The sequence below is a fragment of the Ovis aries genome, chromosome 2 (genome assembly GCF_016772045.2).
Source record: "Ovis aries strain OAR_USU_Benz2616 breed Rambouillet chromosome 2, ARS-UI_Ramb_v3.0, whole genome shotgun sequence".
NCBI classification, from domain to species: Eukaryota; Metazoa; Chordata; class Mammalia; order Artiodactyla; family Bovidae; genus Ovis; species Ovis aries.
In genome coordinates, this window is record NC_056055.1 from 234665890 (window position 1) to 234684740 (window position 18851).

The window sequence follows — 18851 nt, forward strand, 5'->3', positions numbered from 1 at the left end:
GCTAAGTCGCTTCAGTCGTGTACTGGGCTCTGGGAACCAAGAAACAAATGAGATTGCTTGCCTTCGAGAACCTCCCGGTCTAGTAGAGGAGACAGATGTAGAATCAGAGACATGTGGAGGGAGCAGTAAGAGCACAGCAGGGGGTGACCAGCCTAGCCTAGGTGGATCTGGGAAGACCTCAGAGGAAGGGACATCTGAGCCACACCTTGAAAGATGAGTGGAAATTTGCCAGGCAGCCGTGGGGGACAGATCTTGTGTCAAACGTGTTTTATTAATTGGGCTGCCTGGCCCTGCTAGCCCACCTTGCTCACAGAGGAAACAAAGACATGCACTAGAAACTCATCTCCAGGCCAGGAGCTCCTAGAACAAGGGGCAAGGGAGGCATAGCCACCTGCAGGGCAAAATCTAGACTCACCAGCCCGCTACACAGAGGCCCGTTCACCTTCACATCCCCCTTGTATTTCACACCCTGACACAAGAGTTCCTGAGATCAACATCAACCTGTCTCTCCTCCTTGAGTCCCCTCCCTCTCCACACCTACCTGGCAACCTCCAGTTCATCTCCTGGAAACATGATTGGGCCCACAAGCCACCTGGACACCTTTTTGTTTATAAATACATGGACTCAAAACTACCTCTGCAAAGGACTGAGGATCCTTCAAAGACAAAAAGTAGGTCTACTATTTGTGTCCAGCATAGGATTGACCCTTTCCAGTGTCCAGCATAGGATTGACCCAGGGCTGCATTTCTCAGTGGATGGTTCAAAGTCCACTTCTTCAGCCAACATTGGGCTTCTGCTTCTGGCCTGCTGGCGCTGAGCGAGGTATAAAGGATGCAAGAAGCACAGGGTACCGTCCAGGGGGAAACACACCTTAACAGGTAATTACAGCATTGGGTGATATAGTGGGAAAACAAGTGAAAGCAATTATAGGTTTCCCCTGATATCTGAAATTGGGGCTTTCCACTGCAACCTTTCATAAGCCAAAATGGCATAAGGCAAAGAAGCAGTTATCTCAGGAACAAAAGAACGCACAAAATAGAGCACAGATGCTCACAGACACGGTTGAAAGCTATGGCAGCTTGATGCTGAGACGCTGAGAGGAGTTCCCGGGGAAGGAGCTTCACCAGGCTGCTCTGACTGCTCTGCTCTGGGTGCCCACTGCCTCTACAGCTGGCTGCAGAACAATCGCTGAATGCTGTTTTTGCTTTTTGCTTGTTTTGTAAAAGTGAAAACCCCCTTTGGATTCCTCTTGGTTAGCAAAAACAGGTACTAATGTGGGTCTTCTATAAACACAAAGTGGCGGAAAGCAAACTTTTGAAAAGCAGGGGATATCTGTAACTTTGGGTGCACTGGAGAAGACTTGCAGTAGCCAACATAAAGCTGGGCCTTGAAAGCAAAGCAGGAGTTTGTTGGGTGGTGAGAGAACAAAAAACGTATACAATAGGCACAGAGACAAGAAAAAGGATAGCCTGCTCCAGCGACAGCAAAGTATTCCTCATGGCTGGAGCCTGAGGGGAATGGCTAGTCCCGGGGGTGGGGGGGGGGGGGGGGGGGATGGGGTGGGGGGGGGGGGGGGGGGGGGAGGGGGGGGGGGTGGGGTGGGGGGTGGGTGGGGGTGGGGGATGGGTGGGGGGGGGGGGGGGGGGTGGGTGGGGGGGTGGGGGTGGGGGGGGGGGTGGGGGGGTGGGTGGGGGTGGGGGTGGGTGGGGGTGGGTGGGGGGGGGTGGGTGTGGGTGGGGGTGGGGGGTGGGATGGAAAGGATGAATATGGGAGAGGAGGCTAAGGAGGCAGGCAGGTGCTAAGGAGCAGCAGACCTCACCCTCATGTCAAGGAGTTTAGACACATACGCATCCTCGAGCCAGTTATTGAAGATCTTCAAACACGAACAGAGTGACATGGTCAGTTTGAGGGATTCTGTTCTTTAGGCCCCACAGTGAGGCATTTGAGATCTCAGTTCCCTGACTTGGGATCAAACCTGGGCCCCCTGCACTGAGAGCATGGAGTCTTAACCACCGGGCCCCAGCCAGGGAAGTCCCAGTTTGCGTTTTAATGTAGAGGGGAGAGGGCATATAGAAGCCCGGGAGGAAGCTGCTCTGTTAGTCCAGGGATTTAGGCCACTCAATACTGTTAACACTCAGTCATCACTCTGTTCGGCTCCATTCTAATTACCTTATACAGATCCCATTCTCCCAGGACCCTCTTTCAAAGACTGAAAAATTGAGGTGTAAAGAAGTTAAGTGCCTTGCTTTACTTGGTAAGTGGTGAAGCCTGGATTTGCACCCTGGTGGCACACTTCAGGGCCTGTGCTTTCAGTTTCTGTGCTATATGGGTTCTCACTAGCATCACAGCAATAATAATAATGCTATGCTAATGAGGTTTGCCGAGTGCATATTCAACTTTGGACTCTTACCTCAGGTTTAATCAAGTTCTAATCAGGCCAGCAAGGAGGATACTGTCCAGCTGGAAGGCCATCCCCAGAGACCAGAGTCCAGTGGAGACACTGATCCAGGCCTTGCTATATCCAAGCCACTCAGAGGGAAGTGACCTGGCCACCTCCCCAAACTGCTGACAGTGACCTTTGGCAGAGGCATCCAGAGCCTCGTGCTGCAGTTGGCCGACAGCCCAGCCAGAACGGCTGAGCCAGTGTGGCCTGGGCAGCTGCAGGACCTGGGCCCCAGGGGCCTCCAGACACCCTGGCTTAAAGCCAGGACACTGTGCAAGGCTGCTAGAGCCCATAGCTTGGGACCCAGCATTAGGAGCCCCAGCTTGGCCACTGAGGTGCTATGGAATCTTGGGCAAATCCCTACCCTCCATGGGCCTCAGTTTCCTAGAAGGTGCATGAGTAAAACTTGCCCCTGTCCTTGTCCTTCCTTCCTTACATGGCCTGTGATGGGCAGGGCACTGGGAGTACCACAGGATCATCTCTCCTGCCAGGAAAGCTGACCCTCACGTTACTTAGGATCTCTCCTTGGTGCCAGGCCCTGTGCTCTCTACTGAGGCCACAGAGCAGGTCTGAGCTGACTCCTGCCTCCAAGCGGTTCCCAGTTACTTGTGGGACTGGGGGCCAGACAGTAAAATCAATTACAGCCCAGTGTGGTAGGTACTGTATTGCACAGAGAGAAGGATACCTAAGGGGATCTGGGGGGCTCCAAGGAGGGAGCAGCTGACTCTGCCTGCAGAGACCTGGAGGGCATCCAAATAAGAACAGGGAACTGCACTGTCTTGCATCTTCCAGGCCGAGAAGGAGGTGGGGTGCGTTCCTATTGAGGCAACAACCTGTGCAAAGGCCTGGAGGCAGAAAAGACTGGTCTGTTGAGGAAAAGGTGAGCATCACGTGGCAGGTGGTGGGGAGGGGAGTGTGTATGTGTCCGAGGAAATGGGGCTGAAGGGGCAGGTGGGAGGCAGCACGGGGCCGCATTGAGTCCCAGGCTGCCAAGGCACAGCTGAAGGTTCCTCGGCCAGAAGGAGCAGAGCCCACACACAGGCCTCGTGGGCAGCTGGGAGGGAGCCTCTGGAGCCCCAGGCCAGGTTCTGGGGCTCAGAACTCTGGGGCCCTGGCTGGTTCCTCCTCCCTTCCAAGGCCAAAAGTCACCCTGCCCTCCTGTTCAGGGCACTCCATCCCCTCCAATCTCAGACAAAGCTCTTCACAGAGCAGCCCAATTATCTCAAGCACCTCATCCTTGGGAGCTTCATCCTCTACTAGGTTTCCTTGGCAGTCCAGTGAGGTAGCTGAGGCTCAAAGCTCCCAGGTGATGCAGAAACAGTTTTAAGCACCTGTGGGTCAGTCCCCATGTTAATCTCTGGAGAAGGGGCCAGACAGGAGCTCACAGTCTGGCTGGGAGAACAAATGCTAAACAGGGGAGCATGCGGATAATTAATTATTTACTGTTGTTTTGGTTGTTTAGAAAAACACATCAGCCATAAAAAAAAGAATGAAAATAATCCCATCTGTAGCAACATGGACGGACCTAGAAATTGCCATACTAAGTGAAGTAAGTCAGAGAAAGACAACTATCATATAACATCCACTTATACACAGAATCTTTAAAAATGATGCAAATGAACTTATTTACAAAAAAGAAGTTGAGTCACAGATGTAGAAAACAAATCTGGTTACCAGAGGGGAAAGGAAGGGAGGGATAAATTGGGACATCGGGACTGACATACACACACTACTATATATAGAACAGATAACTAATAAAAACCTACTGAATAGCACAGGGAACTCTTCAATATTCTGTAGTGACCTATATGGAAACAGAACCTTGAAAAAAAAGTGGATATACCTGTATGTATAACTGACTCATTTTGCTATACAGCAGAAACTGATGCAATATTATAAAGCAACCATAATCCAATTTTAAAAATTAATTCAAGGGTGGGATGGGCAGGGGGAGGAAGGCTTGAGAGGAAGGGGATATATATAATTATGACTGATTTGAGTTGTCGTATGGCAGAAATCAACACAACACTGTAAGGCAATTATCCTCTGATTTAAAAAACATAGTGAAAAAATTTTTGCAACAAAAACCAATAAAATTAATTCAAAATGTAAAAAATAAATTAATAAATAAATGAAAAATACATGTAGCTGGAGAACTTTATAAGAGGAGCTGACCTCTCCGGGCAGACAGAGAAGGCATTCCTGAGGAGGTCATGTTGCCGTCTGAGCCTGAGGATGCAGAGTTGCTGGCTTACTTATTGAAGCAGGAGTGGGGAGAATGTTACCAAGTCCCAGATGACTTGTCCCAGGTCCTCTGTTCACAAAGGGGATTTGACTCCAGGTCCACTTCTCACAGTCCTCCTCCCATCAGGATTTTTCTCAAATTATTCAGATGTCACCAGTAAAGAATTTCCATATCTTTGATCTTGCTGGATCCTCCCTGAGGTAGGGCCCACCTGCCCATTTAGAGGCAAGCTGAAACCAAGAAGTCCAAGTGACTCACTCAAGTCCACACAGCGAGTCAGATCTAGGGCAAGAACCCACATGTCTGGGCTCTGAGATACCCGATGAGATCATAGAGGAAATTCAACGCTGTCTTTCCCAGCTTTGCCTTGCACCAGACAATCCCTGGAATGACAGACACCCAAGGGGCTTTCCTGGAAAACAACTTCCTTGAGGGACATGAGAGCTGCTAAGAAATATTTTGAGCTCTGGGGCAGCCCCATGCTAAGCCCATGTTCCTGGGCTTAGCGTGCCCAGGAACCTCCCTCACTGATAGCCCTGAGCTCAGAGCAAACACTTGGACCATGATTCTTTCTGCCCTTGATGTTTCAAATGGAACTGCTGCTGAATGAAATGGAGTGTAAGCAAGGGCATGCAGGCACCACCTTCAGAAAGACCTGTAAACTGTAGGAAGCTCTAAGCCCTGGAGCACAGGGCCCTCAAGCCCTGAAGAGGGATGAGTATCTTTGGATCCCAAGGGGATATCATCCCCATTCAGGGGCCTCTGGGTCCCAGTGGGAAGACCTCTAGACCACTACAGATGGATCTTTTGGGGGTTTTAATGAGGAGTCTTTGAATACTGTGGACCCTGGTGACGGGGTTCAAACAATAACAGATCACTTGTCAGAATCATGGTAACAGCTGAAGTGCTCGCATATATTTGCTGTGTATCTATGGAGTTGCTTCAGTTCTTTTCATCCCCAGAGCATGCACTCCTTGATGGTCTTATGCTCCACACTGGCCCTCAGAGCTTCATCTTATGGTGCCAAAGAGAATGAAGATGGAGAAATTAAATCCAAATTCCCTTAGAGAAGGACAAGTCTGGAATCAGAACTTATCCTGTCCTGGGGCCTCCATCTGCCCTTGCACCCCCCCCCCCCCCCCACCACCCGGGTGGCCCTGCCTTTCCAGCTCCTGCTGAGCAGCAGGACTTAGAAGCCAAATAACCAGCCCCTACTGCCTACTCCTTTCTGAAAAAGCCTTGTCTGGGGAGGTGGGATGAACTGGAGACCTTCATCCTGACTCTGCCTCCTTCCCTGCTTTGCTAGGAGTTTAAGTGAAATCGTGGCCCTGGGACCTCCCTGGTAGTCCAGTGGCTAAGAAGCTGCATTGCAGATGCAGGAGGCCTGGGTCCAATCCCTGGTCAGGGAACTAGATCCCACATGCCACAACTAAAGATTCTGCATGCTGCAATGAAGACCCAACACAGCCAAATAAATAAGTAAAATCATGGATCTGAAAGTAGTTGGTAAACTGGAAAACACTGAACTGACATAAACAAGGGGAAAACACCACTCTGTTTGGTACAGAGATGAGTGGTTTAACATCATGCCTCTGAGGGGCTCACAGTCTGGGTAGACAGACACACAGATCAATATGGCATGGTTAGTGTGACAGCCACAGGGTGTGCTGGGCGCTGTGAGGGTACAGACAACTCCTAAGGGAGAAAGAGAAGGTCTTGAGAGGAGGACACCTTGGAGATGGGCCCTGAGGGAGGTGTGAGAGTTTACCAAGTAGACAAGAGAAGATGTGCATTTCAAAGGCAGGAACAGCTGGTGCAAAGGCAGGGGGCCTGGAGAGGGAATGGCATCCAGCTAGAGCCAGAGAGTCCAGTCAGGGATGGGCAAATGAGTCCTGGCAAGGCAGTCAGTTCAGTTCAGTTCAGTTCAGTTGCTCAGTCTTGTCCGACTCTTTGCGACCCCATGAATTGTAGCACGCCAGGCCTTCCTGTCCATCATCAACTCCTGGAGTTCACTCAAACTCATGTCCGTCAAGTAGGTGATGCCATCCAGCCATCTCATCCTCTGTCATCCCCTTCTCCTCCTGCCCCCAATCCCTCCCCAGCATCAGGGTCTTTTCCAATGAGTCAACTCTTCACATGAGGTGGCCAAAGTATTGGAGTTTCAGCTTCAGCATCAGTCCTTCCAATGAACCCAGGGCTGATCTCCTTTAGGATGGACTGGTTGGATCTGCTTGCAGTCCAAGGGAGTCACGGCAGGGCAAAGAGTGCTGAAAGGCTTACCAAGAAGATTTGGAGTTCTTTTCAGTAAATAACAAAACTTCTAAAGTAGGGAAGTGGTACTTAAGCAAGAAATGATTATTTCGATTCTTCACAAGTTTCAAAATAGAGACTTAGAGTGAGGAAGCAAATTGCTCAAAGCCAGGAAAACAGAACTAATAGGAGATATGTATATTGCCACACTTATATTTTTATATGTAAATATTTATACTTATATCTATAAAAGATTTATTATATACACACACAGACACACACACACACACACGCATATGGGGCTTCCTGGGTGGTACTAGTTGTAAAGAACCCACCTGCCAATGCAGGAGATATAAAGAGATGCAAGTTCAGTCCCTGGGTAGGGAAGATCCCCTGGAGGAGGGCATAGCAACCCACTCCAGAATTCTTACCTGGAGAATCTCATGGACCGAGGAGCCTGGTGGGCTACAGTCCATGGAGTCACAAAGAATCAGACACTACTGAAGTGACTTAGCACACACACACATATATAGAAGACTGTTTTTTATAAAGAATTGGCTTGTGCAGTTATGGAGGCCAGCAAGTCCCAGGATCTGCAGGGTGAACCAGCAAACTGGAGGCCCAGGGGAGCTAATGGCTTAGTTCTAGTCCAAGTCTGGAGCTATCTGGACACCCTGTGATCCAGTCAAATTGGCACATAAAATTATCACAGCCTCACAGCTAAATAGTGGTAGGGCTCGGGTTCGATCCCAGGACTATCTGACTTGAGAACCCATTGTCGCAGCAGCCTCTGGGCAGAGATCCAGGGCTCTCCTTTCCCAGCCTGATCTCTAGCCTCATGCCAGCTGGAAAGAAGCAGCCAGTTACCAGCCAGGTCAGGCCATGGGCCAGCCAGAGATAACCAAGCGGGGCTTGGGGAAGGACTAAACAACAGCTTCTCTGTTTTAGGCAAGGCTTTACAAAGGGTTCTACGCCCTCTTGGGCAACCAGGAGAGGGCAAGGGGGCTGGGGCTCCAAAGGAACTGGCCAGCAGGAGCAGGACCTCCTCTCCTCGCATCAGATGTCTAAACAGCTGTGCTTCTGTCTCCCTTCCCATCCCCTGCTCCCTGACCTAGAGAGTCATTGCTTTCAAAATTGTTGGAACTGGAAAAGCCCCCAATCTCCCCTTCTTCAAATCAGTTCCACACCTTTATGCAGATGGCAAAACAGAGATCCAACGGGATTCCCCACTGAGCCAATTCAGTTCTTGTCAACCCATGTTTATAGGTCTCACTGTGTTCTACCATGTAGGGGCTCAGATGGTAAAGGAATAGGAGAGGCAAGTCCAAGAGAGTGGTTACGTGACTTTCTCCCCACCAGCCTGGAACCCCTAAGGAATAAAGATGGACCCACCTCTGTGCCTCCAAAGTGAGCACAGGGCCTAGCATAGAAAAGGTTTGTATGCCGGCTATTCAGTAATGTCCTGGAGTACCTATGAGAGACACAGAGAACAGAATCTTCATGGGCTGGGGCTAGTATAAAGGTGGGTGGTGAGAGAAAAGAAGCTGAGGATAAAACATGACAGATTCCAGGCTTCAGCTCCTGGGTACATGGGGGTATCCTTCCCTAATTTGAAGGACAGCTGGAAGAAGTGCAAATCTAAAGGGAAGTTGACAAACACAGGGGGACCCTGAAATTATGAGTAAAGGTCTGGAGAAGGAAAAGTAAAAGGTTTGTTTGGAGAAGGCTGTTGGTATGTCTTGGAGAGCAGGAAGAATTAGGTATGAGTGATAGGAGGTTTGGAATGGAGGCTGAGATTGGTCCTTGATTCCTTTCTGGCAGTGGAGAGCCACTGCAGGTCTGTAACAGATCCTCAGAGAGATGATTCCAGAAGTCACTTCCAGGACGTTCCCTGGTGATCCAGTGGCTAAGACTCCAGCTCCCAATGCAGGGTGCTTGGGTTCAATCCCTGGTCAGGAAACTAGATCCCACATGCTGCAACTAAGAAAGCATTTGCATGCCACAACAAAGATTAAAAAAGATTATACATGCTGCAACTAAGAACCGTACAGCCAAATATATAATATTTTTTAATTCTTAAAAAAAAAAGGTCGCTCCCAGCAAGCACCATGGAAACAGCACTGCCAGATTCCCCAGGGAGTAGGGGAGATGAAGCCAGACTCTACCCACATCAGTGTCCACTTTCTTCCCTGTTCACCATATTTACCCCTCCCCACCCTGAGGGGTGGGGTAAATGCCCAGTGGGCCGATGAAGAAACTAAGACACAGGGAAGTGAAGTGTGTGCCTGGGGTCACAGCTGGGAAGAGAATCACTTGGAGCCCATCTGCCTCCTACCTTACAGAGAAAGAATAAGAGGCCCAGAGGGGAAGGTCCCCATTTTGCCCATGAGGAAGTAGAAACACAGGAAGGTTGGGTCTTTTCCAAGCTATTCAGTAAATAATGATCAAGCCCTCCAAACATCCTAAGTGTTTTCTCATCTCTCCACAGAACTGAGCCTTTCTACGGTCCTCAAGCCCAGAGTTTCCAAAATACTTGTCTTGGCCACTGTATCTTTGGTTCAAGATGATGCCACTGTGGAACCAGATGCAACTTGACTCTGCAGACTGAGACCCAGGGAGGGGGAAACAACCTCCCGTCACCCAGAAAATCAGAGTCTAAGGTCAACGGCTATTTCCCTGGGCTGTCCCATAGAGTGGCAGGATAGAGGCTCGAAGGGTGGTGGGAGCAGCCTCTGGGTGACTGTGGGAAACGTCTCTGGGGAAACGAAGATTCTGAGGCCCAGAGACGGCAAGGGGCTGGCCCCAAGCTCCGTCAGCTGAGACCTGCTGTTGCCCTACCTCAGCACTTGGTGAACACCAGGTACTTTCTAGCGGTGAGGAGGATGGGCCCGGCCCCCGCGCTCACCCCACATCCCACCATGAGAGCGCACCAGGAGCGAGGGGCTTTCCACTCAGATCCCCGAGAGAAGTTGCTCCATCATCCTGTCTCACCACAACCATTTCCTTCTCTAAAAACTCCCTTCCCCACAGGCCCTGAGGCCAGCCAGGCTCTTCTCAACACAGAGGGACTAGGCCACGCTGGGCTCAGGAATGTCCCAGGAGGCCCTCTTACCTCTCCCACGGCCACAGAGGGTGTGTGCCAGGTTGGCCCCAGGCTGGGCCCGGCCTGAAGCTAGCCACTCTCTGATAGGAAGAGTCACACACTCCCACTGATGCAAAGCCCTCACACAAAGAGCTCGCTTGATCCTCACAGCCAGCCCGCAGCGTGGAACAATTATCACCAATGGCCCTTTTCCAGGTAAGGAAAGTGAAAGCAGGAAGGGGCTCTGAGTAATAACGACTTTTCCGTCTGACTGAGCAGTGTTCTTCCTAAGGCTCTGCTCACTAGTGTATCAGCAGAGCATCAGGTTCTGAGTTTTCTTTAGCTTTCGCAGACTTTTTTGGAAGTTGCCTGTGAAAGAGCCAAGCCTCACCCGTCGTTTCCAAAGCGGAAGCCCCGGGGATTGGGGAAACAGGAGCAGGAAAGGAGACTCGACTTAGCCAAGTTCACACACGGCAAGTGAACTAACTGGCTGGGGTCGTACTTGGCGGCAGGAAGCACCTGCCTGGCTTGTACCCTGATACCCGGGCTGCCGCCTGCCGCCTCCCATCCCTAAGGCCTCAGCTTCTCGGCCCTTCCAGAGCTCACGCCTCCGGTGGGGCCGCAGACTGTGGGAGCCGGGTGTGCTGAAATCCGTCGAACTCTGTGAGTGGAAAGATTCCAACCCCACCCTCTTTGGGCGCCGGTAGCTCCTCCAGCCCCAGCTGGCCTCCCTGAGCCTTCCAGCCCTGCCCCCGCCCCGCCCCCTATACGCCAAGCACCTGAGACTTGAAAGGCTCCACCCCCAGCGGTGCGACAGATGTAAGGGGCGGGGCCAGGCCGCAGTTCTGCCCCTTTACCTGCGGAGGCCCACCTTGGGTGACGAAAGGTTCTCTCCCCCTAGAAGAAAGAAGGTCTGGCTGGTAGGTGTCGCCAGCAGTTACTGACTCATATACTCATCCATTCTTTCATTCAACCTCCCTGATGTTTATTCATACACTTCCTCGGCAAATTCTTAACCCCCTTCTAATTCTCTCACTAGACTCTTCCGGACAGCCAAACTGGATCACGCCTTTTTCTGAACCCTGGGGACACAGAAATGCACAAGGTGGACACAATCTCTGACCTGGAGGAGTTTAGTAGTGCAAAGGGCACGGCAGCGTGTGTCTGGTACTGTAAAGGATGGGCTCAAGGCAGCAAGGAAACAGTGAAGAAGCGTCATGTGTAAGAGCATCCAGGCAAGGCTACAGAGAGGAGTGGTGTCCCACCTGGATCAGGAAGGGAGCAACAACTGGCCAGGTGGGGTTAGCAATAGTAACAACCCAAATATAAGCTCTTTGCAGTCTCTTACTGTGCACTTCGGCTTCCCTGGCGGCTCAGCGGTGAAGAATCCGCCTGCCAACACAGAAGACGCGAGTTTGATCCCTGGGTGGGGAAGATCCCCTGAAGAAGGAAATGGCCACCCACTCTAGTATTTTTGTCTGGGAGATCCAATAGACAGAGGATCCTGGCGGGATGCTGTCCGTGGGGTCGCAAAAGAGTGGGACACAACTTAGCAACTAAAACAACAACTATGTGCTTTATTTCCATTAATTTTCATCTTTATCACAATCCTGGGAAGTAGAGATTATCACCTTCATTTTACAGATGAGAAAATTGAGGCTTCAAGAGTTTAAATCAGTGTTGTAAGAAAGGAGAGAAGGTTAGCACTTCCCTTGACAAGGATGGAAGAGGCTCTCCGGCCTGACAACAGCATACGGTTAAGGCATTGCCACCTACTTCGTGGCATTTAACCACTGTTTTTCACCCGTGGCGGATTCAAGTTGATGTATGGCAAAACCAATACAATATTGTAAAGTAATTAGCCTCCAATTAAAATAAATAAACTTTTTAAAAAATAAAAAAATCAAACTACCAAAAAAAAAAAAGTTTAAATCAATTGTCCAAAGTGATACAACCAATAAATACAAAACCCAGAATCTGAGCCAGGTCCATTTCTAAGTTTAGACCTAGATTTAAGTTTAAAAATACAGAATGTTAAACATAAAGGCCTGGAGGCTATATCAAAAATATTAGCAATGGTAGTCTCTGGGAGATGAGTTTATATTATTATACATTTGAATTATGTATGAGATGAGATATCTATATATGTTAGAATTCACAATTTCCCTACGGTAGATTAGTTTTGCTTTCTCCAATTATTTTTTCTTTCTCTCAAAATGGAAATTGCTTGACAGTGGTGTTTTTCCCTTGGTTACAAAAATATAGGGTCATTTTTTAAAATCAGCCCATTTAAAAATAATCATTTCCAGTGATTAGTTTCCCTCTGTGTTTTCCTAACTTACTGCATCAAGCATTTTTACTTTTGTAATTCAAAAGCAAATGCTATTTTTAAGAAATGAATTGCACACATCGAGGACTGAGTGATCCGAACTAGAGCTCAGACAGTTCCTGAGAAAAAGGCTTGGGGGTTTTGGCTGACCTCAGACCAGAGTGAGTCATCCCAGTGAAGTAGCTGCCAAACACTGGGCAGACAAAGTAGAATCGTGGGTCCCAAACTGGAGAAGGAATCCTCCCTTGCGCCTCAGGGCTGTCAGACTTTAGGTGGGCTGGAGAGCTGCCCTGCAGCTGAGGAGAACCTAAGTGCAGTTGAAGGACCTTGGAAAAGAGGCACCCGGGGAGAGGTCTTCACAATACACGTTCAGTTGGCATGCAGGTATGGGCAGGGTGACCAAGGGGGCTTAACTTGTCTGGAGAAATAGTGAGCAAGGAGAGGCTAGAAGCCCATCTCACTAACTGATCACATTAGAAGACCTCCCTAATGTTTGTAGAATAGGAATAGGAAGAGATACATCCCCAACTCAATATCTCAGACAGAATGTGCTGGAACTATTAACAATAGTGATAACAATAGTTATCATAATAGTGATAACAATAATGAGAATTGGTGTGTGCCAGACTCTGTATGCCTAGCACATTATAAGTAATACATTATTTAATATATGTAATTATATACAATATATATACTAATTATGTTGATTATTATATATAATACATGGTATGTTATATAATTGGAAATTCCCAGGTAGCTCAGTGGTAAAAGAATCCTCCTGCAACATAGGAGATGCAGGTTTGATCCCTGGATGGGAAATATCCCCTGGAGAAGGAAATGGCAATCCACTCCAGTATTCTTGCCTGGGAAATCCCATGGACAGAGGAGCCTGGCAGGCTACAGTCCAGAGGGTCACACAGAGTCAGACATGACTGAAGCAACTTAGCACATACACAAGTGTGTGTCTGTGTGTGTGTGTGTATGTTTGTGTGTGTGTATAGTTAGGCATAAAGAGCCTGGTTGGTATATATACATCAGTGGCTTTCAAATTCAATCTATACTAGACTCCTCCAGAAGGCCTCTTGCAACACAGACTGCTGGGTCCCATTCCAAGAGTCACAGATTCAGTATGTCAGAAGCGGGGTAATTCATAGGTTATTAAATGTGGCTGGTCTGGGAACCATACTTTGAGAACCACAATATACTTTACCTTATTATTTGTCACAACCACCTTGCAGCAGAGATTCTGTTATTATCCCCATTTTACAGATCAACAAACAAACAAAACACATCATCTGAGCTTCCTCACAGAGGCAAAATTACTGTTTACAGCTAGTAAGTGGCAGAACCTAGATTTGAATCTAGGCTTTTCTGCCAAAGTTCATGCTTAACAAAAACAATCAGTTCTATTTTTTTCAATTAATTGATAAGTAGAAATCAAGATTGCATTGTTTGAAATTAATACAACATTGTAAATCAACTATACTTCAATAAAATTTTTAAAAAGATTCTATGGTTTGGTAACAAACTTGTAAATTGTTCCTTGGAGTTATCAAAAAAATGTCAAAATTTTGATCCCCAGAAGAAGCTGGACAGGAGTTACCAATGTTTCAGAGGTACAGAAAGAGCAATGCCTTGAGGGAGGAAGAGGGACTTTGGATATACCTTGTCCAAGTTTTCTCAGTTCTCTTACAGTTTCAGGATCTTGTGCTGTGGGTTCTCTGCTAGAGCAGTTGTTCTTCCTTTTCTTAGGATGCAATATACCAAATGTGCATTGATCATCTTGTTCAGTTGAGCAGGGTAGGCTGAATGATGGCCACCAATGATATCAGGTCCTAAGCCCCAGAAGCTATGAATGTTACCTTATATGGCAAAAGGAACTTTACAGGTGTGTTTATATCAAGAATCTTAGACTAAACAGACATTTACATACAGATGGCCAATAATCACATGAAAAAATGTTCAACATCACTCATTATTAGAGAAATGCAAATCAAAACTACAATGAGGTATCACCTCACACTCTTCAGAATGGCCATCATCCAAAAAAAAAAAAATCTACAAACAATAAATGCTGGAGAGGATGGGGAAAAAAGGGAACCCTCTTGCCCTGTTGGTGGGAATGTAAACTGATACAGCCACTGTGGAGAACAATATGGTGATTCTTTAAAAAAACTAGGAATAAAACTACTATATGATTCAGCAATCCCACTACTGGGCATTTAACCTAAGAAAATCGTGATTCAAAAAGACACATTTAATACTTAGGAATAAATCTACCTAAAGAAACAAAAAACCTATATATAGAAAACTATAAAACACTGATGAAAGAAATCAAAGATGACACAAATAGATGGAGAAATATACCGTGTTCATGGATTGGAAGAATCAATATAGTGAAAATGGGTATACTACCCAAAGCAATCTACAGATTCAATGCAATCCCTATCAAGTTACCAATGGTATTTTTCAAAGAACTAGAACAAATAATGTCACAATTTGTATGGAAATATAAAATATAAAAAACCTCAAATAGCCAAAGCAATCTTGAGAAAGAAGAATGGAGGAATCAACCTGCCTGACTTCAGACTATACTACAAAGCTACAGTCATCAAGACAGTATGGTACTGGCACAAAGACAGATATATAGTTCAATGGAACAAAATAGAAAGCCCAGAGATAAGTCCACTCACCTACAGACAACTTATCTTTGACAAAGGAGGCAAAAACATACAATGGAGAAAAGACAATCCCTTTAACAAGTGGTGCTGGGAAAACAGGTCAACCGCCTGTAAAATAATAAAACTAGAACACTTTCTAACACCACACACAAAAATAAACTCAAAATGGATTAGAGATCTAAATGTAAGACCAGAAACTATTAATCTCCTATAGGAAAACATAGGCAAAACACTCTGACATAAATCATGGCAAGATCCTCTATGACCCACCTCCCAGAGTAATGGAAATAAAAGCAAAACTAAACAAATGGCACCTAATTAAACTTAAAAGCTTTTGCACAACAAATGAAACTATAAGTAAGGTGAAAAGACAGCCTTCTGAATGGGAGAAAACAATAGCAAATGAAGCAACTGACAAAGAATTAATCTCAAAAATACATAAGCAGCTCTTGCAGATCAATACCAGAAAAATAAATGACCCAATCAAAAAATGGGCCAAAGAACTAAACAGACATTTCTCCAAAGAAAACATATAGATGGCTAACAAACACATGAAAAGATGCTCAACATCACTCATTGTCAGAGAAATGCAAATCAAAACTACATCGAGGTACCACCTCATGCCAGTCAAAATGGCTTCTATCAAAAAGTCTACAAACAATAAATGCTGGAGAGAGTGTGGAGAAAGGGAACCCTCTTACACTGTTGGTGGTACAGTGTACAGCCACTATGGAGAACAGTGTTGAGATTCCTTAAAAACTGGAAATAGAACTGCCATATGACCCAGCAATCCCACTGCTGGGCATACACACCGAGGAAACCAGAATTGAAAGAGATACATGTACCCTAATGTCCATTGCAGCACTGTTTACAATAGCTAGGACACGGAAGCAACCTAGATGTCCATTGGCAGATGAATGCATAAGAAAGCTGTGGTACATATACATAGTGGAATATTACTCAGCTATTAAAAAGAATGCATTGGAATCAGTTCTAATGAGGTGGATGAAACGGGAGCCTATTATACAGAGTGAAGTAAGTCAGAAAGAAAAACACCAATACAGTATATTAACACATACATATGGAATTTAGAAAGATGGGAATGACAACCCTATACATGAGACAGCAAAAGAGACACAGATATAAAGAACAGACTTTTGGACTCTGTGGGATGATTTGAGGAAATAGCATTGAAACATGTGTATTACCCTACATGAAATAGATGACCAGTCCAAGTTCAATGCATGAAACAGGGCACTCAAAGCCAGTGCGCTGGGACAACTCAGAGGGATGGGGTGGGGAGGGAGGTGGGAGTGGGGTTTGGGATGGGGGACACATGTCCACCCGTAGCTGCTTCATGTCAATGTATGGCAAAAAACCCACCACGGTATTGTAAGTAATTAGCCTCCAATTAAAATAAATAAATAAATGTTTTTTTAAAAAGACACTTGTACCCCAATGTTCATTGCCACACCATTTACCACAGTCAGGACATGGAAACAACCTAACTGTCCATCAATAGATGAATGGGTAAAGAAGTTGTGATACATGTATGCAACAGAATACTAATCTGCCATAAAAAGGAATGAATTTGAGTCAGTGGATGAGTGGTGAGGTAGATGAACCTAGAGCCTATTATATACAGAGTGAGGCAAATCAGAAAGAAAAGAACAGATATCGTGTATTAACACATATGTATGGAATCTAGGAAGGTGGTACCCATGAACCTATTTGCAGGGCAGGAACAGAGACACAGACATAGAGAATAGATTTGTGAACACAGCGGGAGAAGGAGAGGGTGGGATGAATTGAGAGAGCAGCATTGAAATTACCATGTGCAAAATAGGAAGTCGCTGTACGACACAGAGAGCTCAGCCTGGTGCTCTGTGATAACCTAGAGGGCTGGGAGGTGGGAGGGAGGTCCAAGAGGGAAGGGACACATGCATACTGATGGCTAATTCACATTGTTGTATGGCAGAAACCAACACAACATTGTAAAGCAATTATCCTCAAATTAAAAATAAATTCTGTAAAAGAAAATCAAAATGGGGAGATCATCCTGGGTTATCACAGTGGGCCTATACAGTAGCAAGGATCCTCACAGGAGAGAAGGCAAGCACAGAGAAAGAGACTGGAAGATGCGATGCTGCTAGTTTTGAAGATGGAGGAAAGGCCACAAGCCAAGGAATGCAGCTCTAGCTTGATTGAAAAAGCAAGGAAACAGATTCTTCCCCAAAGCCTCCAGAAGAAATGCAAGCCCTGTCAATACCTTGATTTTAGCTCCTGTGAGACCCTTTTGGATCTCTGACCTCCAACTATAAGATAAAAATATTGTCTTAAACCATTAAATTTATGGTAATGTGTTACAGAAGCTACAGGAAACTGTTATGAAATTAAGTGCTCCAAATAGAAAACTGACTCTGGTTGTCACAGAAATGTGTGAGCCAATAAATATGCACACATCCAAACTCACACTCACATGGCTTCTGCCTTGTGCATGTAGAGGAGCAGGTGCAGGCGGGTGCCTCAGTGGCTTCCGGCCTCAAAGAGTGAGAGTACCCGTAGCAGTCTGGACCCACACAGACCACTTCTGGTCTGTCTTCCAGTAAGCAAGAAAGCAAAGGTGATTCATTCCCTCAATAAACATTTACTGAGTACCTGCTCTGTGCCCGGTTTCATGCTGGATATGGGTATGAGAGATGAGGCAATCAAATCCTCGTGGGCTTCCGGTCCAGGGGTGGGGCACAGAAATGCAATACTCTTTCACGTTCATAATTATAGTGTGGGTGTCTCAGAAGGAGGCTCAATTTAAAAGTCAGCACCCAGGTGGAAAGCATATATCATTCACAATTACACTTGAAAACCCTTAAATTACCTATAATGCACAATAATTTTTTTTAAACTAATGAAGTTGATTGCCTGATTGTTCTTTTTTCCCCCAGAAATGACAGTTTTATTTTTTTATTTATTTTTGACTGTGCAATGTGGCATCCAGGATGGTTCCCTGACTAAGAATCTCACTCAGGCCTCCACCATGAAAGCGCCGTAAACTAACCACTAGGCCACCAAAGAACTCCACACGATAATTCTTTTGTATGCTTAGATCTGAGAACTCAGCCAAAGGGAGTGACTAAAGGAAAGGCTGTCTTAAGATATCTGCACATTGAAGCCACTCTGCCTTTAAGAAAAAGACCCTATCTCTAGGGGTGAATTGAGATTGGGCAGAGAATTTGGGAGTGCTCCTGGCAGCTGCAGGGTGATTCCAATCTGTCTTTATATTAAGCATCTATCATCTTAGTGAATGTTCAAAGATTAGTTTGTTTTTATGAGGATAATACAAACTCTGGAGTTGCATCTTTGGGGGTCAGTTGGAGGATGAAACTGAAGTGAAAGTGTTAGTTGCTCAGTTGTGTCCAACTCTTTGCAACCCCATGGACTGTAGCCCGCCAGGCTCCCCTGTCCATGGGATTCTCCAGGCAAGAATACTGGAGTGGGTTGCCATTCCCTTCTCCAGGGGATCTTCCTGACCCTAGGGATCAAATCCTGGTCTTCTGCACTGCACTGCAGGCAGATTCTTTATCGTCTGAGACACCAGGGAAGCCTGATGGAGGGAGGGTAAGTTGATGTTTTAAATGTGCTTTGGATATGAATCTACAGGGCAAACTGTGGTCAGCATTATTATGGAAAAGAGCTGAACCCATGAGAATCTATGGTTGGGGAAGCATGGGGTCCCACATAGGTCTTCCTAGAGGAAGTGACACTGAACTGATACCTACAGGTCAGGTGGACAGGTAGACATTAACCAGGCAATACCACTAACT

The 18851-nt window shown here is 46.5% G+C and overlaps 1 long non-coding RNA gene and 1 other non-coding gene across 2 annotated transcripts; both read left to right on the plus strand.

Annotated features, from left to right (window-relative positions):
* The first annotated feature begins 787 nt into the window (after positions 1-787).
* LOC121818768 (uncharacterized) lies at positions 788-12332 on the plus strand. Its single transcript, XR_006058874.2, has 4 exons — positions 788-878; positions 3236-3323; positions 9427-10236; positions 11060-12332. It is a non-coding gene; the product is annotated as an uncharacterized LOC121818768 (long non-coding RNA).
* Positions 11698-11822, plus strand: LOC114113426 (U6atac minor spliceosomal RNA). Its single transcript, XR_003588461.1, has one exon. It is a non-coding gene; the product is annotated as a U6atac minor spliceosomal RNA (small nuclear RNA).
* Positions 12333-18851: the final 6519 nt, after the last annotated feature.